This window comes from Pinus tabuliformis, chromosome 6, assembly GCF_031772625.1.
Source record: "Pinus tabuliformis cultivar Carrire ecotype Pingquan chromosome 6, CPIR1, whole genome shotgun sequence".
NCBI lineage: Eukaryota > Viridiplantae > Streptophyta > Pinopsida > Pinales > Pinaceae > Pinus > Pinus tabuliformis.
The window spans coordinates 1,895,708,433-1,895,718,196 of NC_142292.1; positions in this window are offsets into that span (position 1 = coordinate 1,895,708,433).

Here is a 9,764-nt window from a genome sequence, read left to right on the forward strand (position 1 = left end):
ACAAAAGAACTTTGCTTTTGCTCTCCCCTTGGTGACTTGACTCAAATGTTAAGTGATCTGAGAGAACCCCAACACAAATTTGTGATAGAAATTGGCAAGACCCAGAACGCTGCATAGCTCTATTAGAGTGGTTGGGGATGGCCAATCTCGAATAACTTGTACCTTGGTTGGTGCCAATTGCACACCCTTCGCATTAATGATGTAACCAAGATATTGAACCTAGCTCATAGCAAAAGTGCATATCTCCAAATTGGCACATAATTTGTGGTGTCACAAGGTTTGGAGGACCTATCAGATATGGTGTAAGTGCTCTTCCCAACTCTGGATGAAGATTGGGATGTTTCCAGGTACACTACCATGAAAACGTTGGTAAAATGCCACAAGATGCCGTCCATCAGCCGCATGAATATTATGGGTGAATTCGTTAACCAAAAGGAATGACCAACCATTCGAAAAGGCCCTCCTTGAATTTGAAGGTAGTCTTCGAGACATCGGAGGGTTCAATTAGTACCTGGTGATAACCAAAATTCAAGTTATTCTTAGTGAAATATTTGGCCCCCTTAAGCTGGTCCAAAAGGTCATCAATCCATGAGATTAGATACGTATTCTTGACAATGATCTTATTCATCATCCGATCGTCAATACAAAGTCTTCAGGTGTTGTCTTTCTACTGTGCCAACACGATCGGGCACCCATAGGGTGATGAAATTGGTCTGATGTGCCATTTCTACAACAACTCCTGAATATGCCTCTTATTTCATTGTTTTCCACAACAGTTAAATTGTAGAATGGTTCGTTGGGTAGCGTCATACTCAGGGTCAGATCGATGGAGTGCTTAACGTGACAGTGCAGGGGTACCCCTATGGGTGTGGTGAAGGTGTCCCTGTACTCTTCCATGACCTTGTCCATCTGTTGTTGTTGTGGATGTGGCCACAATCTTCTTCTTTCCATGATGGAGAATCATAAGCAAGACAAATTTCTAAGTGTAGGAAATGACCTTAATGCATTGTTTCATAGAGATCAAAGAGATGGTGGGAGGAGGTGCTACCTCTGATGTCCTATATAACTTATTTCCCAAAGAAATAAGACAATGCAAGGCCTAGAATAATACACAACATGACACATCCACAAGTATAGTTGGCCTAATAATACATCACAAACTTCAGGAGGAGCAACATCACACAGTACTTCATACTGGAAGGGCTTGATATTGTAGGGAAGGCGACACTATTGGCTAACGTAGAGATCTTGCCCTTTGTGAAGCCACTTGATGGTGTACGATTGTGGGTGTGGTGTGGTTGGTAGTCACAACACCTTCATGACCTCTTCTAAAATGAGGTTCATTTGGCTTCCACTGTCGACAATGAACTACAACGGAGAACAATAGTGGCACTAGGCACCCCATTAATATTTTACTTCCCTTTGTCATTCCCCTTATTGATTTCTGACTCAGAGTCAGAACATGCATCTAATTTGGAAGCCTTCAGCTCAACCACCAGTGACTGCTTGGCTTGAAACTCACTTATGTTGTGAGTGAGGCTCTTATAGAACTGTTGTAGTGGCTACAACCACCCTCCAAAATTTTTCCTTAGCTTCATTTTGGAGCCTCCCTACCAACTTTTCATAGTAGAATGTCTTGCTTCATCAGTACATAAGCTTCAATGTTTTTCTTGCAGAAAGGAAACATGTCTATCAGAGCTTGATGCATCCCCCTCACAGGATGTTTGTCTGGACTTGGTCCAGCTGCAGGCTGAGCAAATCCTTCGAGAAATTGCGCAATTCTAGACAGAAACCATCCTTCCCTCTAGAAATTTCACAATTCAGTCTAGCAGCCTACTAGGCTCCAGAATTGTGCAATTCTGCCAGTCAGACTTCATCGAGAAAATTGTACAATTCTTCCTAGCAGGGCTGGTCAACCCAGGAATTGCACAATCCTGGGAAGCAGTCAGCTGCACTACCCAAAAATTGCACAAATTTGCTGGGAAGCTAGCCCAACTCCCATCCAGAAATGAGCATTTTCTCCCAGTAGTTGAGCAGCCTCTTGCATGTGCATTTAGGTTGAACAGTTCCACCAGGAACAAAGGAAATTTGACATTCTTGCATGGCTTGCTTTTTCCTAGAATAGTGAAAGGAAACATGCAAAAAGCATCACTTGATTTAGGGAGTTATCCTTAGCACCTGGGGGTTACATGCAAATATCATTTTAGAATCTTTCCTCCAAGTGTCACTTTTTCCTAGATTTGTAAGATGCACGTCATGAGCCCAAACTTATTTATTCGACACATCAGAGCTCATTCTTTCACATAAATCTTGGAGCTCTGACATCCCATAGCACATCCAGGGCTCTAGGACACATTTGACTCAGCTATTCACAGGTAGATGGTCTCAACTTGTCTTTCTCAGCATTTCTGTCACTTTTTGTGTTTTCACTTGTGTGAGTGTTTTTTTCTTGATTCCTTTGAATGCTTGCTTTCATTTACATGCATACTAGCTTGTACTAGCACCGTTTCAGTTTTCTTTCCTATCTCACTGTTGTCACATGCATGAAATTGTTTTGCATGAATGGCCGCCAAATCGGCGACCTGCTTCACCCACATGCATGTTTTTCCATTTTCTGGATCTTTCATTCATTCTTTGCATGTATGATCATTTTCTTCTGCTTACACTCAGTATCACCATGCAATCACCTTCACATTTTCACTCAGTTTCCCGTCGACGGGTCTAGGCAGCCTTGGCCCAGACTATGCCTCACCAAGACAACATTGCGCAATCCTAAGAGGGAAGGCTTTGCCTTCCTCTCCAGAAATGCGCATTTCTACCCAGCAGCTATTCCCCAGACCTACTTTGTACAAATCCTAAGGGACAGTGAATGTTGGACCAGAAAATTGTGTAATGTAGTCACTGAGTCGACAGCCATTGCCAATTATAATTATGCATTGCGAAAATCCAGCAATCAGCAGTGAGCCTGGATTGCGCATTGCACAATTCCAATAGTGAGCCTTGCCTGCCATACAACCTAGACTAACTTTTTCACAGTTCTGGAAGCCAATCACCCAGCCACCCAGAAGAAATTGCACAATCTTTGCCTATCAATCCCCAAAGATGTGTTATATCATTCCTCCAATTTGCTTTGGTTCTCACTGACAAATTTCTTGCCATGTATGTCGCTTCGCTTTGTCTCCAGATATTTTAGGTCTTCATCGACCTCTTAGTAGTTCAGGATCAATGGCCTCTAAGAGAGGAGGATCAAAAGACACTAACGGAAGTGCAACTGGAGCAATAGTTGAGCAAGTGTCCTCAAGTCTATCGATCTATGAAGATACTAAATTGATTCTAGACAAGGACATAAAATTGAAATGTTAAGAAGTCAATGATGCATTTATAGGCACATTTTGGGAAGACCTCAAAGACCGCCAGGTGTACGTAAACATTCACAAGTCTGACTTGTACCAGATTGCATGCAGATTCCCCATGTTCCCATGCGCAAACATGAGACAATGTATCGTCTCACACACTGATCCCGAGATGATGACCTTGAGCAGTGTCAGTGGGATGAATATTGCAACATTAATGGAAGAGGATTATGACGAGATGTATCAAATGTCAGAGCCTGTGACTATCATGGAGACCCCCTTTAGCTTACCCAGCAGCAATGCCAACTCCACACACATTCTAAAGAACTGGGTAAAGGAGTTGGCTAGATTTAGGGTGACACCCAACCAGATCTACAAGACGAAGATACTGCGGAAGGTGTGTCAATACTTGGCCATTTTCGCATGTCTATTGTATGGCCAAGAAAGCATGGAAACCTTCCCACAGAGTTGGGTGATTGTGCTAGACCACCTGGCCAGAGAAGGAAAACCATGTAACTTGTATAGCATGTTGGCTCACCAGCTGAAGGAATAAGTAATGAAGGCTTTGTAGTCGCTCGAAGCTATGTAAACAAGGATCTACATGTCCTCCTACATCTTGGATACAATTTGTGCTCGACAGGAGTTCCCGAGCTTTAAGTGGGCATGTCACCGACAGAGACTGCTATGAACACTTATTGTAAGTTATTGTCCGAATGCAGCTTTGGAGGAGTTATCGCACAATTGTCCAATAATTTTGTCATCTCGGTCTACAAGATGATATTCGAATAGGATCCACCCTGCATGTTGAAGGCAATAATGGAGGCACTGATAGACATTGTTGATTGGCATGCCTCACTGTTTGACACCTATATATGAATGTACAGTGCAGAGAAGCCTCTACATGTTCTACAGAAGTTTTCCTTCGACATACTCGTCATGCAGGAAGTAGCATGTCACATCTCGGCACCTTGGCCCACTCTCCCATTGTGGATTGGGATAGACGAGATCTGAAGTTTCAAGCATGCGGATGTCGAAGCAGAACAAATGAAGAAGTACCCATTCGACCTTCGAAGTTACAATCTGTATGACCCACATTGTATTTTGAAGGATCACTGCATGAAAATACAGCTCAACTAGATCCACGGGGTATTTCATTGGATGGAGGAGGACCCATGGAGATATTGCTACAGTTTCTCCAGACCCAATGAACAGTTCGGCTTCGTTGTGGAGTGTTTAGCAAAGCAACGTGAAGCAGCATCCTAGAGAGCATTAGAAGCATCAATAGTAGAGGTGAACATACCAGTGTGTGACAAGGGCAAGAGGAATATTGTCGATCGCATGGAGGAAGAGCAAAGCTACAAGTTCCATGCAGATCCACTTGTAGAGAAAGAAACTATGGCTATAGAGGTGAAAAGGCAACAACACGATAAGCGACTTGCTCAAAGGCAGAGGAAGAAATAGAGGATGGAAGAGACGAAGAAGGAGTTGCATGAGTTGAAGGAGAAACTATGAAAGGAACAAGAGTTGTGAAAACAAGAGAGGGAAGCGTAGTAGCAGTAGGTACAGAAGGGGGAACAACATGTGCAAACAAATGAAACAACGCCCGTATAGGTAGTGCACTCATCAGAACAGTTTGCATCAGGGAGATAGGGTGAACCATCGCAGGAGCAAAACTTTGCTCGTGAGATAGACTAAGCACTTCAGCAATTGGATACAGATATGGAGGAATAGGAATTGGAGCAAGACATTGACCTCATGCCTCATCACCAAGAGGTCGACTTACTGCTTCACCGCATCCAAAAGATGAGCATGTCTCAAGTGACCAAGGAGGCACTGAGATTCTTGGAGATCATCTGGAAGGAGAGATGCATAGCATATCATTTGATGAGTCTCAACATAAAGTTATGCAGTCTTGTAGAATGTCGACTTCGAATGATCATACTTCTCCAATGCAAGTGGAGGAATGAGTGATAGTGTCTGACATGCGCAAACATCCAACAACCTTGGACGATGCAACTAGACTGTATTCCGAAGCCACTATCTCAAGTGTTCACTTTCTGATACCTCAAAATGAGTGAATGGCTAAGTAACTACAAATGACCAAGCAAGGAGGAGAGTTGGTTACAGTCCTCCCAAGCAGAACTGAAGTAGGCAATACTAGATGAAGTGTTTTCCCTTGACATAGTCATGCAGGCATTGTATTCCAAGTTTGGTACCATGCACAAGGTAGTCATCCATTTAAACGGATGCTAGCAGCGATGTGTTAGAAGAGCACGTATCTTGGTGAATGTGCATGCTGTTGTTGATTACATGCAAACATGGATGATGAGATACAAGGGAGCCCCACTTCACTTGCCTTTGATGATGAAGCCCAGAGAGGTCAAGCTGAAGGCACGTATCCAGAGTCAGATCCGGAACTATTAAGAGCTCCCACAGCTCGTCACTAGTATACAACCTCCCATGCACATGTATTCAAGACTATAGATGTTGTGGTGCACACACATGCGATCCCATCTGTTGGGACTCTCATAGGGGTGAAGACAAAGGCACAAGTCTGACTAGATTTTGACTCGTACTTTGACGAGTTGATGTGCATTGCCACCAGCCCAAGCTTGCCCATCGGTTAGGACACCATGCAAAAGTATGTTGCTGATCTGGATGCATTGAATACAATGATGTGCATGCTTTCAGACGCGTTGAACAGAGGAGCCCGAGAATTGTACCCGAATGCTATGGAGGCAATAGTAAGGTTCGAGAAAGTTGTCACCTTGGAGCACACGGACACCATCAAGGACTGTCGGTCTTGGCATTAGTATGCTACTGTCAACCACAATGAAGATGTCGAAGAGTTGGTCTTCCAAGAGTTGTCCAAGTTATAGTGATGGCTAGCATGGCGTGCTCAAGCCATTTTGTCTCACATGGGTACATATGCATTGTAATGTAACGTCTTGTCAAGTGTAAGTTCAAGTGTCGATAGGTTGATGTAATAGTCATAGAGTAGATGAAGAGTCATGAGGGTAGATGAACTATCATAAAGGGGAATGTCAAGGGTCACCCCATCCTTTGCTATAAATAGTCCCTCATAAATCATTGTATATGCTTTTGGTCAGCCAAGTTTTCGATAAGACTATCTTGGAGAGAGCTTGGACAGTATTTTAATGAGCCTTGGCTTCTCCATTACGTAGAGCTTGTACATCTCTTTGGAGGAGCAGGTGGTTGTGGCTGTAACATTTTGTTATCAGAACTAGTGGTTGGACATGGATGTATTGTATGATTGGAACTTACACTTCTTAATATAACAAGAGCCATCACGTTTCACGCGTATGTCGTATTATATTCTATGCTATCTAGTTTACTCTAAATGATATATGTATCTGTTTTCTTATCCATGCATGTATAACTTTCTATGTATATATGTATGAATCTTTCTAAAATGTTTTGTTGGTTTAACCATCACTTTGGATTGCTAGCTAACTTGCCTTCCATGTTGTGATGCATCTTCTCTCGTGTGTTCCCTTCTTAACTCCATGCTATCACAGGTTTGCAAGGGGCACACTCATCTCAACCCCTGTGTGTTAGAACCTCTCATGCACCTTCCTTGGCTCGCTACATATGTCACACCCGTGCTACCAACAAAGTTATCTTACTTGCCTCTATGTGAAATTGCGGTCAAGGCATTACCATACGACCCACTACTGGGAATTCTACACCAAACAGTCTGAGGTCTAATTAGGACTTCTTACCAGGGATATGCCCTGACATGTTGGCGGGTCCAACACCGTCAATAGGAACTCAGACGATTTCCGTGTGTCCTTCTTTATCTTCGTGGTGTTATTATTTGCTTGTGGCTTTGGCAAGTTGTCCTGGTCACCTTGCGTTGGATTTGTCCTTTGTTCTTTGGTTTGGGGGAACCTTTCCTTTGCATCAGATTCACATATCTAAAGTATCTCTTCTAATTAAATTTATGCTCGTTCCTAATAGCATATCAATAGGCGGCGCCAATTGAGGAGATGTCCAGGAACTCTATGTCATCCTGGATGTACTTATGTAAACAGTCGTGGTACTTAAGTAACAAATACCATTCAGAATCCTTGATACCCAACTTTGTGTGAAGGGTATCAAAAATATTTGTGAACTTCGGCACATCTTGGTCCCTTCACTGCTACAGCATGGTCCACCTTATGTATTTATCTTCATAGCTCCTGACTGGGTAATATTTTTCCTTGATGACATCTTGGAAATAATTCCAAATGGGTGCAGCTAAAAATAGTGAGGATTATCATAAAATATTATACATAACACTTAAAGAAGGAACCCATAGTTGTGTATTTGACATCTGGATAAAGCTCTAAGCCATGTATATTGTTCAGGGCTCAGGGATCAGCACATAGTTTAGAATGCTTTGTACACAATAAGATATACTTGAAGCACACAAATCATATGTTTCTCAAATGATCATAGAGCATATACATTGTAATTAAGGGATTATGCTTTATCATGTTTTTCATATATTTTGATCTAATTATGTTGTTCTTGTCTCCCATTAGTACTGAATCATAGTGAAAATCAAAAGCTCAATCATAAAATTATTGCCGAAATCGAAACATTTCAAAAATCAGTCACAAAAATTATAAATTGTAGGAGTTCAACATAAATCTTTAAACACTCAATTTTATTGATCTTCCCATATGCCTTATTGGTCGGCGTGGGCATTAAAACATGAAATACTAAAACATAGCATCGGGTGTTCATATTTTACAATAGTAAGAGTTGCTAGGATTACCTTATGTTTGGAGCTTTAAATTAAAATAATCCTCTAAACAGAAGATTATCCCATTATACCATAGATTGAAATCATTAAAATATTACTCATTGGGAATCAATCACTCTTAAGATTTTATTCATGTAAACGCTATGGTTTATCAATTAGAAGAGTCTGCTAGTGATACAAATTCTGTTCACTAAATAAGTTTGTGGGTGTAATTAGCTCTTTCACGAGGCAACCTCCTAGTTGGTTTGGGCCCACGAATCGAGCGTGCTTCCCATTTTATTACAATGTGAATTATAGTACAAGAGTGGTGTGTATTTTGGTTTGTGAGTGCCTTTTCTTCCTTTGTTCATTTTTCATAGCCATGTTGATTGATACGAGGGTTTCTTGCTAATAATGCTTATTTGTTCCCATATTTGAGTAGATCTACTATTTCATAGTATTCACATTCGATTAAGATTCTATATGGTCAAAAAGTTAATAGTCATTGTGGTTTGAATTTGTATACTAGAAAACACTCTGTTTTTTGGTTTATATAATGTATGATTTTGTTTCCTAAAGTATAGACATGCTGAGTTATCTTCTATTTTTCAGAATTCAAAATAGAGATTGGTTTCACCGCCATTAAGAGTTGATGTATAACTTTTCGTCTTGTAGTATTATCACCTGATAACTCAAACAATAGTCTTTGTACTCAGAGGATTTAGGCTTGACTCCTTTATGAAATTTCTTGAGCTATGTGAGATTGGAAGTGTTGTTTAGAGGTTAAATAGTGTTTTATCAAACCTAGATAGTTGTTTTTCTTCCTTGTGTTTTAAAAACCCCAACGATCTATTGAGTGTCATTGTCCACTGGAGAACTGAGTGAAGCATTAGCTCCACCAACCTAGGAGGATCCAATAGTAAGAACTCAATGGAAGTCGTTTGTTTCTAAAACCCAGCATGAGATGTTGATTCATTTTGTCCATTGGAGAACTGAGTGAGACATTAGGTCAACTAGCCTAGGAGGAGGCAACACTAAGAGCTCAAAGGGTTACTTGTCTTGCTGCTGTTATATATGAACTTCTACTACGAATATAGAGATACCTTAATTAACACGTATTTGTCGGTCATGGCTCGGATCAAGCTGTGTATAGTTCTAAAACTCTTGGAATGACAAAATAAGTGTTAAGTAATTTCCTTGTCTCCGAAGCACCAGAGCAACTTAATTACAAAAATAATGGTCAACTACTAAACATTACATATTTGAGTCAACTAAGGAAAGATGGTCACTCATCTCTATATTATTTAGATAATGGATCTAGACTTGCTACCTTTAGTAGGTAGGATTGTAGCCACTTGTGTCCTTTTAGAGTGCCAAACACATGGAATGAACTGCTCTATGCATTTTTTTATTGCAAGAGTCTTTAGAGATTAAACAAATGGAATTTGAAACATGTAGAATTCCACTATACGTTGATTTCTTAAGTGAATTCTATCGTGTAACTTGAAAGTGAGATTAATAATTGATAAACACCATAATGTTTGAAATTTGAATGCAATTGAATGTTTGGCTTACCTTTCAATGGGGATTTGGGAGACCATGACAAATATTTGTCTATATAGGTTTTCCCTAATCATATTGGCAAGAGAAGTTTAGAAGAA